Raw genomic sequence first — 21,434 nt, forward strand, 5'->3', positions numbered from 1 at the left:
ACACAATCATATAATTTTGCAGGAATATCCAGTGGTGTATGTGGATACTGTCTGCGAAATGTGTTGTCAATCGAGTTAGTAACAAAGAAGTAATAAATTAGAACTTTCTCTGTGGTGCGTCAGTGTTTCGTACAGTTAACTGTTTATGACGTCATGTTGTATGTGTCGTACACTGATACATTTGTGTACGTACATTCACGGCATATGACGATACTGTCAGTGAAATATGCTTCTAATAGAGTTTGTTGCAAATAATTAATAAAGTTAAACGTCATGCTTCATGCGATAGTTTTTCACACATTTCACTGTTTATGACGTCATATATCCTGAACTATGTCTATACAGTTTTGATGCTACATTAAGTGATACATGCGAGTACTGTCTGAAAAATGTGTCCAGAAACTAGTTGTTACAACAGAAGTAATAAAGTAAAACATCATGCTTCATGCGGCAGTTACTGCGGTTACAACGGAAACGTAGTAATCGATAAGCTTTTTTACTTTCACCATTTTGTGGTGGCTGTCACAGAGAAAAAGTTTCGTAATGGTTTGAAGTTATGTGTAAAGTTTGTTGCAAGTCATTAAGTGCTCTCACTGTCGAACACTGAATGTATAAAGTATTGGCTTTCTCTCATCATGGGGCACACTTCTTTTCCATCCCCACCCCCACAAGAAGAGAATAGAAGCTCTCGAAATGTGGTGCTACAGAAGAATGCTGAAGATTAGATGGGTAGATCACATAACTAATGAGGAAGTATTGAATAGGATTGGGGAGAAGAGAAGTTTGTGGCACAACTTGACCAGAAGAAGGGATCGGTTGGTAGGACATGTTCTGAGGCATCAAGGGATCACCAATTTAGTATTGGAGGGCAGCGTGGAGGGTAAAAATCGTAGAGGGAGACCGAGAGATGAATACATTAATCAGATTCAGAAGGATGTAGGTTGCAGTAAGTACTGGGAGATGAAGCAGCTTGCACAGGATAGAGTAGCATGGAGAGCTGCATCAAACCAGTCTCAGGACTGAAGACCACAACAACACAACAATCTCACTCCATAATGGTTCTTTCAGACTGCAAGTGATATTTGTATCACGTTTGCGTCAAACTGATCCAGTGGTTTAGGAGTAGATGTGGAACATATATACGAACATATATTTTTATAATGTGCATGGCTTTAGGTGCTTTCCTGTTGTCTAACAAGAACGAAAAAATCAGGCAGATAGAAAGATAATGAATGTATGGCCTGTATTTAGGTAGTTTCTAGAATTATTTTAACTATGCTAAAACAGTCAACAAATCTTACGATCAGCTTTGTGCTTGGTTCCCAACTGTTTCTCTTTTCTTGTCGTTAATCTATGATGCGTTAGAGGGAAAGTTAAAACAGAATTCGCTGAGTAAAGAAATTGGGTGCAATTTTATGTGCTTCTCTCTCATTTCAGCCGATTTGCCATTTTTTTGTTTGTACGCAAGTGAGATCAAGTGAGTCGGGGTATTTTCTAAAAAATTCTACATCGCATGACGTGGAAAATAAGCGCACGTTGTCTTATAGTTCGCTGGAAACATAAAATTCGTATATAGCCTACATTTTTAGTACTGAAATCAGAATTAGAAATAAATATACAATTGTGACCTATGTTCGTGTATTCTGAATTCTGGAGTCGTAGTATACTATCTTATTTCGTAAAATCGTCTCTTTTAATTACTGCGTACATTTCTGTAATTAACCAACTATTTTGGAGAATTTTCGAAAAGCTTAAGACTGGAGTGTATACTTTATATTTAGGTTTGCTACGCTACAAATTTTGGCGGTGTTAGTTTCGGCAGCAAAATAACTGACGATTGCCGAAGTAGAGAGGATATAAAATGCAGATTAGAGTTAACGTCTCGCGGACGGTGTAGACGGAGCACAAGTTAAGATTAGGAAAAGATGAGGGAAGAAAGCGGCTACGCCCTTTTCAATGGAAAATTCCCGGCACTCGCCTGGAGCGATGTGGGAAAATCACCGAAAACCTAAGTCTGGATGGCCGGACAGGGATTTGTGCCACCGTCCTCCCGAATGCGAGTCCAGTGTGTTCACTACTGCACCACCTCGCTCGGTAACAACAGCAAAACCAGAATTTAGAAACGATGCATTTGTTAGCGTACAATACAAATTTTAATATTGGGAATTCAGTTCTGAAGATATTTCTTTAGAATGTAGCCTTGTACAAAAGTGAAACATGGACCATAAACAGGTCAGATAAGAAGAGCGTAGAAGAGTCTGAAATGTGACGCTACGGAAGAACGTTGAAGGTTATATGGGTAGACCGGATAACTAATAAGGTGGTGGTAAATAGAACTGGCGTGAAAAAGAAATTTATGGTACAATTTGACTAAGAAAAGGACTCGGTTATTAGGACACATCCTGAGGTATCAAGACAGTTTAGTAGTGGTGGAATGTGGAGGGTGAGAGGGCGATAGTAAAAATATGGAAGGAGACCATGCATTGACTGTACTAAGCAGGTTGAAATGGATGTAGGTTGCAATAATTGCTCAGGGCTGAAGAGATTCGCGCATGATAGTCTAGCGTGGAAAGTTGTATCAGGCCAGTCTTAGGAATAAGGACCACAACGACAACGTTTTGTTCCACCCATAATTTGAGGATTCGTTTATATGCCTATTTTTTTCTAGTAGTGAACTGAAAGACGAACAGATACGCAATTCGGACATCTCCGACGACTAGCGAACTAGTGACTGCAGCTTCTTTCATTAAAACAGGTCTCTTTATCCCTCTGGATACCATTATATGATTTGAGTTAACTTATTAAACATAACTTTAGCACCTAATTTCTTTAATGTGAATTAGAATGTTTACAGATACGGAATGAGCGGCCTGAAATCGCTTAAATTTGAAAGCTGGCTCCACTACTTTCGAGCACTTGGAAACTGCTGCAAGTTGATCTGTTAAGCGATGATTCTGAAGTACTTAAGTACTGTCCATTACCGAAGACGCTGTTCCCTTTTAGAAAAGACTGACCTGCAAGCAGATCGGCCATATGATTGTGAGTGGTGTGTCACTAGTAGGCCAAGGCGCCATATGCTTAGGAAGCATTTAAGTGTGTGGTTTTGCATCATACACATATCACTTTACGTCTTGTCTGAAAGTGGACCTAAACTATTGCGAAACATTTCTCCTGTCGCGATGCCTTCAGCTTTCAGTGAACGATCAATGCAGAAGGATTAGGACTAGGAATAATTGTATCCCTGAATAGTGCTGAGGCTGTTATGGGTGGAAGAGAAACGTGTGCCTAGTGTGAATGCCAGCGGGCACATTCAGCGTGTCGGACATGTCATTCCAGCAGCAACTGATGGCATTTCTTGCAACCATTTTCAGATTGTTTCCCCTATTGGAACAAAAGCTGCCTTGACTTCTTCAACTGACTAGGAGAGAACAATAAAAAATTCTGTCTTAATCATAACGCTGCAGTGAAGCTCAAACTCTGCAACAGTGTTACACAAATAATGACGGGCCTCTGCTTTCAAACCCATTAGAAAACCCGAACCATAAAGCTTCTTTGCGCCACTAGATGAACGCCACAGGGAGCCCCTAAACGGCGCATCTGTTTCGTATGTATGTAGCTGACTCTGTATGAAACGGACAATAACTTTTAACTATTGACTCTGCAGTCAGATGGCTAAACGTTGCGATTGAGGGCTCGAAACGCTTGTATCAAACGACAAGAAATGTTCGAATAAGTGGCAAGATCAAGACAGTAGCGATATGTTGTAGAAGAGTTCTGAGAAATACACTCCTGGAAATTGAAATAAGAACACCGTGAATTCATTGTCCCAGGAAGGGGAAACTTTATTGACACATTCCTGGGGTCAGATACATCACATGATCACACTGACAGAACCACAGGCACATAGACACAGGCAACAGAGCATGCACAATGTCGGCACTAGTACAGTGTGTATCCACCTTTCGCAGCAATGCAGGCTGCTATTCTCCCATGGAGACGATCGTAGAGATGCTGGATGTAGTCCTGTGGAACGGCTTGCCATGCCATTTCCACCTGGCGCCTCAGTTGGACCAGCGTTCGTGCTGGATGTGCAGACCGCGTGAGACGACGCTTCATCCAGTCCCAAACATGCTCAATGGGGGACAGATCCGGAGATCTTGCTGGCCAGGGTAGTTGACTTACACCTTCTAGAGCACGTTGGGTGGCACGGGATGCATGCGGACGTGCATTGTCCTGTTGGAACAGCAAGTTCCCTTGCCGGTCTAGGAATGGTAGAACGATGGGTTCGATGACGGTTTGGATGTACCGTGCACTATTCAGTGTCCCCTCGACGATCACCAGTGGTGTACGGCCAGTGTAGGAGATCGCTCCCCACACCATGATGCCGGGTGTTGGCCCTGTGTGCCTCGGTCGTATGCAGTCCTGATTGTGGCGCTCACCTGCACGGCGCCAAACACGCATACGACCATCATTGGCACCAAGGCAGAAGCGACTCTCATCGCTGAAGACGACACGTCTCCATTCGTCCCTCCATTCACGTCTGTCGCGACACCACTGGAGGCGGGCTGCACGATGTTGGGGCGTGAGCGGAAGACGGCCTAACGGTGTGCGGGACCGTAGCCCAGCTTCATGGAGATGGTTGCGAATGGTCCTCGCCGATACCCCAGGAGCAACAGTGTCCCTAATTTGCTGGGAAGTGGCGGTGCGGTCCCCTACGGCACTGCGTAGGATCCTACGGTCTTGGCGTGCATCCGTGCGTCGCTGCGGTCCGGTCCCAGGTCGACGGGCACGTGCACCTTCCGCCGACCACTGGCGACAACATCGATGTACTGTGGAGACCTCACGCCCCACGTGTTGAGCAATTCGGCGGTACGTCCACCCGGCCTCCCGCATGCCCACTATACGCCCTCGCTCAAAGTCCGTCAACTGCACATACGGCTCACGTCCATGCTGTCGCGGCATGCTACCAGTGTTAAAGACTGCGATGGAGCTCCGTATGCCACGGCAAACTGGCTGACACTGACGGCGGCGGTGCACAAATGCTGCGCAGCTAGCGCCATTCGACGGCCAACACCGCGGTTCCTGGTGTGTCCGCTGTGCCGTGCGTGTGATCATTGCTTGTACAGCCCTCTCGCAGTGTCCGGAGCAAGTATGGTGGGTCTGACACACCGGTGTCAATGTGTTCTTTTTTCCATTTCCAGGAGTGTATTTAGATTTTCAAACACTACTGAAATTTGCCTAAAACCAGAACCTGATATTAGCAGTTCCTTCAGAAAGAACCTAAATGTTTACTCAAAAAGCTGGGTTCATTGTGTAGGTGGTTGTGCATTTGCAGCAGAAGACAACAATCTCAAATCCATTGGGAAAGAAACGAAGCAAGCGTGTGTAACGGTTTGGATAAGAATAAACGTCAACGACAGGATGAAAATTGTTGCTCGATCCTTTATTATAGAAAGACGCTGTAAGTTCATCAAAGACCCACTGTGAAAATTTCGTGAACAGGTTTTCAGGATAAACCTGTGAATATTCTTCAGCCCATTATGTATCGAACCCATAGAGACCACGAAGGTAAAATTAGCTTTGGCACTGAATCAATCGTTTACCAATGCTCCAAATGGGAACGAAACTGGAAGATCCATTAGATATGGTGCAACAAACAAGTACTATCTGCCACACACTTTATAATGATTTGCAAAAGGCAGATTTAGATGTAGAACAACACTTTGATTTCATCACCTGTTATGTTATTCATATATATGTACGATATAACTATATTTTGTAACCGACTATGATTTGTATCCAGTGCCATGGTAAGGCGATTATGTTGCTTGTGGACAATTTGAGGAATTCCGGTAATTCGTGTAGCTTTCTAAGACTGTTTACAGTTGACATAATTTCTTACAGGAAAACAGGCTGTCTCATTAGCAGTGTTGTGTGATTCCAAAGAATTTGCAAAAAGTTAGTGCTCAGTCAGATGTAAACATGAGGACATACGGTTCATTGGGCATACTCCGATGACAGTCGCCTTTATTGTTCAAGTACAGCGTCAGATATAATTGCAAAGAAAGGCATGTGTCACCATTTGAAGAGCTATAGATAGGTCTATCTGTTTTATGGAGGGACTAGTCTTTAATAACAGAAACTCAGCATGCAGTGACACTTGTCTGTTTGGGACTAAATTTCACTTAAGTTTAGCTGATAAAGTTGGAAAAGCTACTAGAAAAAACATGCAGGACTGCTTACATTTGAATGGCAAGGGATGGTTAATTAGCAACATCCCAATGCAGGTAAACTTACACAAGACAAACGTAATGAAAATATTAAAGAGTTAAAGACAACCGCTGGAAAAAGTAAAGTGAAATGATAAGATCTCAAATAAGAAGTTGCTTGGAAGAGTTGAGGTGAAAATATCGGAACTAGTTGGGATCCGAAAAAGGGACGTGTAGAGTTGTAAAACTACAGATACGGTAGTTTGTTTCCTAGTAGCTTTGGTCAGTTAAGGTCTCACCCACGTTACTTGCACGTTAGATGTGTTGCGTACCTGCCGAGTGTTAACTTATGACAATCGCTTCCTTTACGTATGTGATCAGTGTCTTTCTAGATTCCCCTAGAAACCAGAAGCGGTGAATGTCTAGAAACTAATTAGTGGCATATAAAGGACTACGTAGCCTAAAGAACACTTTTGTTATACATAGTTTTCCCCTGTTACTTAAGAATAAACAGTATTTATAGGCCTGTGTTCCCGGGTTCGATTCCCGGTGGGGTCAGGGAAACCTGAAATTTTCAATGTTTATTCAGGTTTTATTCGACATATGTTGATTTGTAACATGAAAAAAGGGATGCTGTAGTAAAAATAAAGAAAACAATATAGATCTATCATATAGCACTGGGAAACGCAGTTTTCTTAAAAAAAAAAGGTAAAATTAGAAAACCTCAAAACAAAAATATACGAAACACCGCTTCAATACTTCGTCAAACTATTAGAAAACATGTTTCTGTTATTCATAAACAACTTCCGCATTTATCAGTAACAACAGGAAACTCTTGCCTTTGGTCAAGCGAAGAACGTTAAATTGAGTAGAAAATAACAACAATATTGTTTTAAAATGTTTGTCCAAGTGAACTTTACTTGCGTCAAAAACAATTGTTACATAAAAGTGCAGCAATTACGCTATCATATAATTTTTATTACTTATAAAATGCAATTTATATTCTGTACAGATATAAAATACACAATGGACTCATACTGAATTAAATGCGGTTCTAATTATATACAAAACAAACAACCAAAGAAACAAAAAAACGAAGAGAAGTCGTCGGCTCACGGTTTCTCTCTTACTCATTCATTTATGTTTTTTTTCCCTATCAATGCTAAAAATACTGCCGGTTATCCTGCCACTTACTACGTCATTTGTGTAGTGCACCAGCACTACTAAACCGTAGTTTTGGTATAGCGCAACCCTACGCTCGCTTATTACACAAGACGCAGCTCGAGAAGCAAATGTCTCTTGCACAGCTATCACGAGGACACGTTTCGACTCCAAGAAGAGAAACAGAAAAATATAGTAGAAGAATACAATACCCCTTGAACTGGAATTAGATGGAACACTTAATAACGACAACAACAGCAACAACAACAACAAAAACAAAAACAGCAACAATAATAATGATAATAATAACAACAATGACAAATATGATAATAATTAATAAATAAACGACAATCGGAAATTATTCGGGACAGTGCTGCGCATCATGTAAAGAGCCCCTTCTAAAGCAAATGATTTCATAGAGGAACCCCCATATTTCCTATCAGGTAATGTACAAATACCCATCCTCTTTTTTTTTGTATGTGGTGTCTGTGAAGTGATTTCGTTTCCGAAGAACGATATTTCATCTAGAATCACATATTTGGCTCTCTCTCACAAGTGATCCTAGATCCAGCCCCCTAGGCGTTCAGGCATTCCATAGACACATGATTATCTTACCGATTCCTGAGGTTTTAATGACATAACGAAACGTACATAAACAGGACACACTAGGCTGAGTCCAAAGTAGTAGCCTAAATGGATAGCGGGCAGCGCTCACATCTAATAAAGCGGTGGTCGGTGACAAGCGTGACTCAGAAACCACGCCCAACGTTTATAGAGCCAGGTCAACAGGGGCAACTTGTTCCTCACAGGAAGTTACGTCGTGCGTGTGGGGCACGCTTGACAGCATTCACCTACGCTTTAGTGTCATAAATGGTATGTATTCCGAATTTTTGTGACATTTGCATGTTAATGGAAGCCTTCACAATACACAAGTATCTGTTTGAAATCGGTAACCTCATTTTCTTATGATAAGACCGAACCGGTAAGATATGTTGGTTCTCACTACACTACTGGCCATTAAAATTGCTACACCACGAAGATGACGTGCTACAGGCGCGATATTTAACCGACAGGAAGAAGATGCTGTGATATGCAAATGATTAGCTTTTCAGAGCATTCACACAAGGTTGGCGCCGGTGGCGACACCTACAACGTGCTGACATGAGGAAAGTTTCCAACCGATTTCTCATACACAGTTGACCGGCGTTGCCTGGTGAAACGTTGTTGTGACGCATCGTGCAAGGAGGAGAAATGCGTAGCATCACGTTTTCGACTTTGATAAAGGTCGGATTGTAGCCTATCGCGATTGCGGTTTATCGTATCGCGACATTGCTGCCCGCGTTGGTCGGGATCCAATGACTGTTAGCAGAATATGGAATCGGTGGTTTCAGGAGGGTAATACGGAATGTCGTGCTGGATCCCAACGGCCTCGTATCACTAGCAGTCGAGATAACAGGCATCTTATCCGCATGGCTGTAACGGATCATGCACGTCTCGATCCCTGAGTCAGGAGATGGGGACGTTTGCAAGACAACAACCTTCTGCACGAACAGTTCGACGACGTTTGCAGCAGCATGGACTATCAGCTCGGAGACCATGGCTACGGTTACCCTTGACGCTGCATCACAGACAGGAGCGCCTGCAATGGCGTGCTCAACGACTAACCTGGGTGCACGAATGGCAAAATATCATTTTTTCGGATGAATCCAGGTTCTGTTTACTCTATCGTGATGGTCGCATCGATGTTTGGCGACATCGCGGTGAACGCACATTGGAAGCGTGTATTCGTCATCTCCATACTGGCGTATCACCCGGCGTGATGGTATGGGGTGCCATTGGTTACACGTCTCGGTCACCTCATGTTCGCAATGACGGCACTTTGAACAGAGCACGTTACATTTCAGATGTGTTACGACCTGTGGCTCTACCCTTCATTCGATCCCTGCGAAACCCTACATTTCAGCAGGATAAAGCACGACCGCATGTTGCAGGTCCTGTACGGGCCTTCTGGATACAGAAAATGTTCCACTGCTGCCCTGGCCAGCATATTCTCGAGATCTCTCACCAATTGAAAACGTCTGGTCAATGGTGGCCGAGCAACTGGCTCGTCACAATACGCCACTCACTACTCTTGATGAACTGTGGTATCGTGTTGAAGCTGCATGGACAGTCTGATTTTATTTTCTCTAGTAATTACGGAAGCTAGGTTGTCACTATTACTACTGACGGTTGAGTAGCTACCGGTTTAATCTAACACACTTCCTGTCAATCATGATGGTCAAACATCTGACAGTGTCAGAAAACCAAAGTCGTATCTCATGTAGAACTGTCGCTATTAGTATAATATAAATATTTTTTAACAGCAGGACCAATCAGATGACTTCCAGGGACTAGTTAAATTTTTCGCATCAACCTAGGGTGAGAACGCTGTCAGGCACAATACAGTTGCTCGACAGACGGCTGCAAGTTACGGAAAGAGTTGTCACCAAACGTTAATGGTAATCAGTTAAAAATCCTGTTGGCGGAACGGTTCAATGCCCATGTTATCCTTTCTCCTGTGTGTTCCTTACGTACATTCAATTTTTGTTTATTCTCCGACAGAGTTTTCCCAGCGCTAGTAAACTGCTTCGTAATATTACAGTTTCGAACAAAACTGTTCTGTCCTTAATACGCGTAAAATCTGATTAATGGGAATATGTCAAATTTAAATAATAACTGAATTCATCATCTGTGTGGCCATATTGTCTATAGTTGCTTTATAACTATTGAAGATATTTTAAATATGTCTTTGCAATGCCTATAACAAAAGATACTTACAGTCTCGCTTGTTTGCTGTTAGAAGCAGTCAAATGAAATTGAGACAGATGGAAAAAATAAGTAAATTGTTTATTATTTTAAAAGTAAACGCCATAACTGTTAATACATGCGGACTCGCCCACATATAGCTAACGTTGTTTCAACTACGCTGCAAAAGTTTCGAGGGGAAGCCCTTACACATCCTCCGAACAGTCCCCATCTCTCTCCATCCGATTTTCGTATTTTTGTTGTCCTGAAGAAAGAAATTAGTAGCCCTTAGAAAACAGTAGGATAAATGTATTAAAAAATACGTCGATTAATCTGAAAATAATAAAAAGTTTACTCACTTTTTTCCATCGGTCTCGCTTTCATTTGACTGCCTCTTGTAGCCCAAAAAACAGTTAATTACAAGACATGTTGATTTTACGGTATTTTATATCCAACCAATCTCACATTGATTTATACAACAATATCTTTCTTGATGTCAGACACAGCGCAATATAGCACCACTACTGTCTGATGATTGTATCTTTCTGGTTAAACATCTCTCTGAGTGTTGTTGGTGAGTATTGTTACCAGTTTAACTGACAGTTTTTCCTTTGATGTAAAAATGTCCTCCTCCTTTGGGATACGTAATATTATGAGTGTTATGCCACTTAATTACGTTACTATGTATTTAATATTGTGTGTGTTGTGCCATTTAATTACGTCATTATTTATTTACTTAACGCGCAAGAGGAAGGAGGAGTAGTGATAGGTTTGAAGATCAAGACGGTGAGTAGGTGGGGGAGTGGAGCAGAGGAGATGGTAACGTGGTCGAGGAAAAGGAGTGAAGAGTGAGAGGAATGATGTATGACGAATTTCTGCGACGTAAAAGATTTGATTGCAGTTAAGAGACAGCATGCTGACTTCATTAATGTTGTGTATTACTACAAAGTGGAGCAGCAGCTGCCGTAGTAGGAAAACTGGACAGAAGCGTATATGATTAGCGAACAAGTGAATACAGTAAACGGAATCTGTACTTGACTGATAGCTTTCTCCAAGCTTGCAAGGACTCTTTACAAATGAACATGCAGCCATAAAGCCCAGCTAATAAAATACCCTATTGTCAGTACCGAGTAAGGTACTTTCGAGGATCAGTTTAAACCGAATTAAGGATTCTGTGGAAGCACAACTGAGGAGAGAGCAGGCACACATCGAAGCTGTGTGGACCTTATCAATACTCTCAGAATTATTCTGGAACAAAGTTCGGAGTGGCAACACACCCTCTACCTTACCTTCATTGACTCTGAAAAGGCTTTCGACTTTGTCAATCGAAGAGGCACATGGGGTACTCTTGCAAAATATGGCATTCCAACAAAGATTATTAAACTTCCTGGCAGATTGAAACTGTGTGCTCGACCGAGACTCGAACTCGGGACCTTTGCCTTTCGCGGGCAAGTGCTCTACCAACTGAGCCACCGAAGCACGACTCACGTCCGGTACTCACAGCTTTACTTCTGCCAGTATCTCGTCTCCTACCTTCCAAACTTTACAGAAGCTCTCATTCTGGAAAGATTATTAACATCATCAAGGAAATGTATGAAGACTATGAATGCCAAGTACTACATAATAGAGAATTAACAGAGCCTTTCCAAGTTAATTCGGGAGTACGACAAGGGTGTATTCTTTCGCCAACACTATTTCTTTTGGTGTTGGACCATGTGATGAAGAGAGTGATGGGGGGGACGGAAGAGAGGTGTACAACGGGGGATGCGGGATAGTCTCGAAGATATAGATTTCGCAGACGACATTTGCTTAATGGCACAACGATATCGAGACATCGAAGAGAAACTGGACAGGTTACAGACAGAGGCGGAAGTTACAGGCCTCAAGATAAATGTTCGCAAAACTAAAGAAATGCGAGTAAATTCGACCATCACGAATTGGCTGGCCATTAATGGAGAGGACGAAGAACAGGTCCAATCTTTCCTCTATCTCGGAAGTATAGTCACGACTACAGGAGGCGCTGAGGAGGACGTCCGTAGTCGCATCCGCAAAGCAAATGGTGCATTTGTACAACTGTACCCTGTCTGGAGAAATAGGAACATCTCAAAGAAGACCAAAGTCCGGCTTTTCACTAGCAATGTGAAGGCTGTTCTGTTGTATGGTTGCGAAACTTGGAAGGTGGCTAATCACATCAAAAACCAACTCCAAGTTTTTATCAACCGCTGTCTCCAGGGTATGTTAAATGTAATATGGCCAGATATAATGACAAATGAAGATCTTTGGAGGGAGACAAACCAGCAACCAGTCAATATACAAATCAAAGAAAGATAACGGAACTGGATTGGGCATACATTGAGGAAACCAGATGGAGCTATTGAAAGGATGGCTTTGGATTGGAACCCTCAAGGAGTTAGAAACCGTGGTCGTCCCAAACAGACGTGGGAAAGGACGATCGAGAGAGAAGATGCAGAGGATGGTAAAACCTGCCAAAACCTGGAGTGAAGTGAAGAGACTTGCTAGAAATCGTACCAGGTGGAGAAATTTCGTCACGGTCCTATGTTCCAGAGGGAACGACAGGAACTAAGCAATACAACAGCAACAAGAGCATCGTAGGGAGACGCTCTGTTAAGAAGTGCACGATTCATAGCCAGGACCGTGACTGGGATGCATCTCGGTAGCGACTCCGTTGCGACTAGGCCGCGCCTCGTTGAGACTGGGTCGTGTGGCTACTGCCGATCACCCTATATTGCAGCAGCAGAGGGCGCCCGTGGTACGGAGCCGCTGGAGGTGTAGCCCAATGAATGCGCTCCATGGGGTTTGCCGGATCATACACGACCGCTATCGGCATCTGACAGACACTTGCACTGCCATTACCAATTGTAGAATGCCAGTGGCGTGGTCTCAATCTACGATACCACAATTAATATTATTAATCCAGAAAACATAGGCAGTTGTCAGTGAGCAATATAATTGAGTGAGTATGGTAAACGATTGAAAAAATTTTGAAGCAGTAAATAATGTTTACGCAATACCAGATTGGTTGTATTTAGTTTACAATGAGCTCTGCACTGCCCTAAATATAACTCCTACAGCTTTGTCAGAAACATGGCTCAAAACAACTATGACGATTGATTTTAGGGATTATATCGCTATTATGGAGTAAAGGAGGATTGTCGTCACTAACAGGAAAGTTAAATACACTGATGCATCGTTTAATCCTTCAACTACTTGGAGAAAGTATTCGAAAACAATGGAGACTACAGTCAGTAACTTGACAAATAGGGCTGTAGTTAAACTTTCGCTACATGAGCCAATGTAGACGGAAAACTATTTACCGTATGGATACCCAGCTTTACAGGAATGTCCGCCGCTCGTGGTCTCGCGGTAGCGTTCTCGCTTCCCGAGCACGGGGTCCCGGGTTCGATTCCCGGCGGGGTCAGGGATCTTTCCCTGCCTCGAGATGACTGGGTGTTTGTGTTGTCCTCATCATTTCATCATCATCCAGGAAAGTGGCGAAATTGGACTGAGCAAAGATTGGGTAATTGTACGGGCGCTGATAACCACGCAGTTGAGCGCCCCACAAACCAAACATCATCCCTCTTTACAGGAATGATGTCCAGACTGCGGTGCACCATTTTCTTTGTTAGTAGTGTGACTGTCATGACTTACCATTAGACGCCTGTACTGGTACGGCGACGTAGGGTTGAAACACAAACACCATACTCTGCCATGGAATTAACAAACCCATGTTGGTAAAATCAGATGTTAGTTCAAATGTTTTCGTATATACGAAGGTGCGATGACGATATTCTAACCAATGCCTTGCTACTGGAGTTCATACAAATGCCGCCGATAATCTGAATGTTTGTGTTAGCAGAAACAATATTCCTTAGTTGATTAATTGATCAAACTCACTAAACCTTCTGCAGAAAGTCAGAAAACTAGATGGTGCGATAAGTAGTAATTATAATTCCTTTCACTAGCACATTATGCCAATGATCAAATATCACGTATTGCATCACGCATGATACACGGCTTGCAGACCACACACCAAAATACGATATATCATTATTATTACAAAACGTCAGTTTCCTGCTTAACAGTATCCACCTGTCAAATATACAGAGTGGCAGCCCATGCAGGTCTACAAAAGTAAACTGGTATTGAAGGGAATTGCCAAGAGTTCTGCGAAATTTGTACTCATACAGCCATATTCTGTGATAGAAACAACGGAGAATGTACAGTTTTCTTTCTATGTACTAGGTACCATCTACAGCTTTCCCTCCCTAAGAAAATAGCAATGATGTGCAGCAGGAAAGTTTCAAAGAAAAAAAACGACTATTGAAAGTATCTTTCAGTATTTATAAGTACCCACTGTGACAAAGACACTTCATGAAATTATTTTGGATATCAATAAAGAGGCGGAAAGAAACAATCTATTTGGCTAAAAGGTAATATTTATGTAATACGCGAATAGTTGAGAATTTAAGCTGGGCGTGAAGAGTACTCAAACAGGCAGGCTAGCGGACGGATGTCTTGTTTATGTCCTCGCCGCGCACCCCGCTCGCGGAGTTGTTTACATGGTTCTGCCGTACTAGCGTGCTAAATTTCATTAGAAAAAGAATGACTTGCGGCCACAGAAAACGACGCTAGATTAGCTTTTCACCTGAATATGCTCGACCGAAAGCACTTTAAATCGAAAAGTTTATCAGAGAAGAAGTGAAGGTTTAATGCAACGATCTTGTTGGTATCCACTTACCTATAGTGAACAGTGTGTGAGCGTGAAATTGATTTATGAAGAAATATGTGACAGAATTCTATGTTCAAGTGGTTTTAAGTTCCGTCACCCTGATGCACACATCGGTAATGTAACAGGGGAACATGCGGAACTTTGACTGTGGACAATCCGTGTATTTGAACTGCTTTTCCAGGTACCTTAAGAAACAGTGGTATATGCATTCCGACCATATGGAAGGTGAGTAGTCGTACAGCTGAAAATTGGGTTCAGTTCACCACGCACCCGGATCTCAATGGAATACAACACATACGCACAGAGCTAACTAAACATGTGCCTTCCTACTTATATATTGGCGGATGTCGTGCAGTTATAATTTATGATGACCAGCTGAAGACACGCTCGAGATGTGGCCAAGAAGGACACCTCCATTCTAAATGTATGCAAATTAGAATCGCGCAGTTACCGGCTGGGGACCAGCAGTCCACGACCGCTCCCGTTGACTTTTGTGGAGGTTTTCCATAACGGCCGGCCGTGGTGGCCGAGCGGTTCTAGGCGCTACAGTCTGGAACCGCGCAACCGCTACGGTCGCAGGTGCGAATCCTACCTCGGGCATGGATGTGTGTGATGTCCTTAGGTTAGTTAGGTTTAAGTAGTTCTAAGTTCTAGGGGACTGATGACCTCAGAAGTTAAGTCCCATAGTGCTCAGAGCCATTTGAACCATTTTTTTCCGGTAGTGCCTCAGGGTGTTGCGGACGGAACGACGCCCTTGCACCCTCCTCCTGTCTTGTGCAGTGGTGAGCAATCTCTGGTGCAGGGGATGGTCCTTGACTCCATGGTTGTACCTACCGATGCTGACCATCCGGATCCTCAATCGTCTTCGGACACTGAAGAACATGTGCGCAATCAACGGTCCCCCCCCCCCCCCCCCGCCGGACGTACAACCATCTTCACATGCACCATGTACTGCGCCTATGGACGTTGAACAGCAGCTCAGCCAGCACCACTCTACCACCACCGACGTAACAACGTCTTCGGACTGGACAAGTACTCCATTGGACACACAACAACCACGCGCCATTGCATGATCTGATGATGTAGAAGACGAAACATCCATGCTGTGACAACAGCTAATGATGCTGCTCCAACCCACGACTGTTAATCGACAGGGGTACAGGTTGGGGATGTGCAGCCAGCTGGGATAACACTTCTGTTCGCTGTTGCTTTTCCTGCCTCCATGACCGTCCCATTAGTCACAATTCCGCGACAAGATTACAGGACTGGCTCCATCAATATCAACACCATTGGCACCCCTGTCAAACTACGATTCCCCTTCTGCAGGAAGTTCGCCTGGCGACGTTTCCTACACTATATGACTATGTTACTTATCTCCCGCCATGTTTAACAGTGGTAGTGTGACGATTATCCCTTTAAAAGAAGGCATTGAGGTAGACGAAGAGGTTTACCTACCATCGGCTAGGGGTCTTGCTGTGACTTTCCATGCCGTTCGAATCATCAATGTTTACGGTCCCTCGGGCAATGTCTAGCGATAAGAACGTCGCGATTCTATTCAGAGGAGGCCGCTCCTATGTTAATGGGCTGCTACGACCATGTTTTTCTTGGAGGAGACTTAGGTTGTGTGATATACCAGAAGGACCAATATCCTTATTTCACCACGTGCCAGGAACTCAAGCTGCCCGTGTATGACCTAAGCTCACCAGTACTTGGAACCGCTTGCATGGTGATCAGCTTGGATATACGTATTTCACCAGCCATTCAGCAAGTAGTCCTGACCATGTCTATGTTTCCCAAGGAATCGTAACTACCACGCCTGACGCTGAGTTGTGGCCTGTAGCCTTCTCCGACCGTATCACCCACTTTGGAAGAAGGTGTGGCTCGGCCGAGATGAATGTCGCCCACCTCAAGAATCCTGAATGCAAGCAGGTCGCAGAGACGACGTGGAGCAACTGTGTGAGTCGCCTTCCAACGTATCCTTCAACACTCCTGTGGTGGCTCGACTGCGCCAAGCCTGGCTTACGTCGTTCGACGATGAATTACGGTCGCAACAAAATTCTGTGGCAACAACATACTATGGAATACTATTTCACAATTCTCAGCGAACTCTCAGGCCATGCCCCCTCTGTTCAACGACAGGTTGAAATTCAACGGATTAAGGTGAAGCTAGTTTCGCTTATGCGTCGCCGCATTTGGCACAATAGTACGTGGTGGATGCCAGTATTGGATACTAGGAGAACTCCTGTCCATGCCTCATATTATTCGAGAGAAGCAGCTCTGCCGGAGAAAGTTGGTCAACGCCCTCAACATGATAGATGGTAGCCGATTGACGTCCCAGAATGATATCGCAGTCGTCTTTTTGGTTCAAGACAAACAGTTCTATGCAGCAGAGGACCAGAACATCGCGGTAATGAATGATGTCCTCCACTCGTTCACAGGAACACTTGACGGGGCTGCTACGGAGATTCTCACAGCGACCATTACTGCCGATGCTGATGCTCTCCGTGAGGGTGTTGCAAACAAAGCTCCATGTACTGACGGCTTTCCGCTGGAGTTGTACCGCACATTCCATGATATCGTGGCTTCACGCTGGAAATGGATGTATGAAGAACTGATGCTGACCATGTTAAACTGATTGTGACTTCAAGATTTTTACTCGAATTCTTGCCGCTCGCTTTCGACGTGTCGTCCTTCAAGTCATCTCCATGGAGAGAACGTACTTTGGTGGTGACAGTAACATTCAGATGGCGCTCAGCGATTACCGAGACATCATAGCCCTGGCAGCGACCTGCTGTAATCGCGGTGCCTTAGTGACAGTGGACTTTGACCACGCCTTTGATATAGTGGGCCTTGACTTTCTAGAAAGCGTGCTGCGACGGATGGCCTGCCCCCACACGTTTATACACATTGTCTTGCGACACCTCCGAGGTGCCAGGTCGCGAGTGCTCGTTATGGCTGGCCCTGTTACTATCATGCGGTCGGTCCGCCAGGGACGTCCGCTGTCGATACTCCTTTGTGCAATCGCCCTTAAGTCACTGTTACACGGTTTGATGAGCCGGTTGACAGGTAATGAGGGGGCATGCTTTCATCTGTAGTGCACACGCAGATGACGCGATGTTCTTGGTTCTATCTGGGGATGAAGTGCGAGAGGCACTGGAATGGATCAACCAGTATCGGACTGCTGCGGAAAGCCGTGTGAACCTGACGAAATCTGGTGCAATGTTCGTTGGTAGAGGCCTCCTAGCAGAGAGTGTGGCTCCACTGCCATTAGTGACCAAGCTCAAATGTTTGGGGATCACGAGTGATATACAGTGCATGCTCTCATTTAACTATAAACGCCTCCTTGAAACTATCCGCACGAACGTTTGTGGCAACCTTTTGAGAACATTGGACATGATACAACGGGTCGATTTTGTTAACACTCATCTGGCTTCGCGACTACTCCATACAGCACAGATTTTACCGATGCCAAAGGCAATGGCGCACAGACTGCAGGCTGCGTTCGGCTACTTTGTAAGTGCGAGTCTTATCTTAAAAGTCCGCTACGACACACTGACATTTCTTCCTCTAGATGGCGGCCTCGATTTTGTCAACGTCCAAGCGAGAGCAGCTGCCCTTTATGTAAGTACGATGGTTAAATCGTGGACCCGTCGCCGAACCGGATTATCGGGAAGCCTGTTTGACGAACTGGCCCCTCCTTTCCGCGCGGCACCCGTTGCAGTAGCACATATTGCTTCCTCTCTCTCACATGTCTGAACCTTTTTCGTCGAATACAGTTATGTCCATGCCGACTTTTCCAATACCAGGAACCCTACGTAACGTGATATTTCGCCCAGTGATGAGAAATCATACTCGGAAAGTCGTGGAAAGCCGATATCCGACGATCGCTTGGCCCATGTCCTCCTCGACACGAACGCTCGTGTGAGCTGGTATTTGGTTGTTTATGGGAAATACATGACACAGCTTCGTCTACACACCATTAACATAACAGATTCGCCGCTTTGCCCTCATTGTTACACACTTGGTAAGGACGAAAATCGACTGATATGTGAATCTTATGCATAGTTGTATTAGCTGTTTCAAAAAATGCTCGCCTTTCTTCTACGTACGGCTCCCTATGCCATTACACCGAAGACACTTCTGTTCCCAGATGAGACTTGTTTCCCACGTACGAAGATCAACGCGGTGTACTGGACAAAAGGCCTCTCGCTCTCTTATTTGTTCCATGAAGGTGATAAGAGTATTTTTGATTTTCGGACATTCTTGCAAGATCGCTATACCTTTCTCGTGCCCAATACGAGATACTGTCAATAATATGACAACTTTTTGGGCAGTGCCTTCTTCGACCCCCCCCCCAACTGCAGCTGTGGTGTCCCAGGTATGAGAAGGTGATTTCAATGCGTGTGTGGGTGTAATAGCAGGACTCGATCCAGTGTACCGCTAAAATGGAATATTCTTCACGGAAACACCTGACGCTCCTCAGCGCAGATTCAGGTGAGGTTTAATAACCAATATGTAAACACCCAGGAATTCATAAAAAGAGATTCAAACGATTATCATTCTTGGTTAATTAGAAAAAGTTCCAGATTAAGACACCTGTTTTATACCGGAATGTCGATAACAAGAGAGCACAATTCAGGCATATGGAGCCACATGATGTATTTAGAGAAAAAGGTCGTCTCATCAGATGGCTGTAGGTCAGTAAAAACTATTATGTTCACTTAAGTTAATTTTTAATTTATTAATTAAGAATAATAAGGTCCACTGTTCACAGGAAACTGTTTTAGCAATTCACCTTGTCACGGACAATGAATTACTCCGCATGGAATTATAAACAGAAACAAGTTATCCAGCCATAACTCAAATTTCTTCTCTATATTGACTGCACTGATTGAATGCTGATGACACCTGAATTCTCTGTGGAAGACTGCTCCTCAAAAAGCCATTGACATTTCAAAGTCTGACAAGCTCGTAAGTGCAATAAAACTGGAGAAGATCAACACACGACCCCAGTACAAGAAATCCAATATGAAAAGGAAACTCACTTTGTGAAATAAACACGCAAATTGTGTGCTGCTCAGAGGAAACGCAGGGTAAAATGCTAACTGCGACATGTACTCAAAAACAACAGCGAAAAAGCGCCAGGCTGGGCCGGACACCTCGCGAAATCTCAGCGGCGAGACGTCCCCCAAACGGTGAACACCACATACTCGAATGCGACACCGTCTAACCGCGTGACAGCTGAGAATTGCACCTAAAATTCAAAATTACAGAGGAAGCCCACAGAATTGTCTCAAAAATCGCTTGTTGTATTTGCGTAAAGTTGATACTGGATAAACTTTCACCCTAATTGGCTGAAAATTCGTCCAGATTGCAAAACGCAGCTCATCCCCACGCTATGCGTTGTATTATTGCGGTGGATCTTTCTCTGTGTATGCTTCAAGGTAAGGCCAAGGGCGTTTCTGGCTGCCCCGTAGGGACCACTTGTATTACGCACAGCTCTTAGAAGGCACCGTACGGTACCACGGCCTGGCAGCACCGTTACTTCCGCCAAACTTCTCACGTGGCTCTAGTGTCCTTGGGAGAATTCAGGGAAACGTCCCAAAAGTCTGCTCCTTGGTCACCCAGTGTCCTAAGCTTGTAGCTGGCCTTTCTCACCACGTTACAGCAACGGGGAATTTAACGAGCCTAATACTCTAGATTTCACAAGCCCTGTTCCTTCATCCAGAAACTTTCGGATAATAAGTCATCAGTAACCATACATACATACAGTCAGTTAGCGACATGTGACTTACTAGTTACGTCACAATATATTGATAGAAATGGTAAGTATTACACCATGAAAACCCAGCCTAAAATTTATCATACTTGGCGGAAATTTCAATTAAATAAAGGTTAAATGATTAAACTTTTATTCCATTAATGACAACTGTTCATCATCAGCATCAAAATGAGGTACGAGGTGTATCTGTAGCATCATGGGAAACCTCTGTAAGTCGTTTTGAGAAATTTCTTGCCATATCTGAAACACTTATTGCTAGTATGAAAGCATAATGCCTTTTCCCATCGTACCCGATTCTTGCTCTTTGGATGACAAATCAGAGGACGGGAAATGTCAGTTAAAAATTCGTACCTTCCTCGAGGTATTTTTGGTGTGAACTGGAGAGTTGGGCATTATCCTGCTGAATATACCCTTTGGTACGCTGGTCATGAAGTGTAGTTCAAAAGGGTAAGCCACATACTGACGGGCTTCGAGCCTCCATTCAACAACTGAAGAATGGGAATGAGAAAAGCTCAAAGCATCAAAATCGGATATTTTCGTTTCTCTCTCTCTCTCTCTCTCTCTCTCTCTCTCTCTCTGTCTGTCTCTCTTTCTCTCGTAAACCGCTGAATGAGCCTCGGCTAATAACTTGAGGAAGGTTAGAAGTGCCATAAAAGTTTCCTTGTCCTTCAAACTACCTCGAGTAGATTGAGAAGTGCGTAAAATCCTTTGTTCGTAACACGAGGAACGCTGCATATTCCAAGTGTGT

At 43.9% G+C, this 21,434-nt stretch overlaps 1 protein-coding gene and 1 non-coding gene across 4 annotated transcripts in view; both read right to left on the reverse strand.

The window, feature by feature from the left end:
* The window catches only part of LOC126183887 (neurogenic locus protein delta), a 1,431,801-nt gene that overhangs the window by 919,595 nt on the left and 490,772 nt on the right, over positions 1-21,434 (reverse strand). The gene's annotated exons all lie outside the window — the stretch shown is intronic.
* Positions 11,560-11,634, reverse strand: Trnas-cga (transfer RNA serine (anticodon CGA)). The gene has a single exon. It is a non-coding gene; the product is annotated as a tRNA-Ser (tRNA).

Source organism: Schistocerca cancellata, chromosome 4, assembly GCF_023864275.1.
Source record: "Schistocerca cancellata isolate TAMUIC-IGC-003103 chromosome 4, iqSchCanc2.1, whole genome shotgun sequence".
Taxonomy (NCBI): Eukaryota; Metazoa; Arthropoda; class Insecta; order Orthoptera; family Acrididae; genus Schistocerca; species Schistocerca cancellata.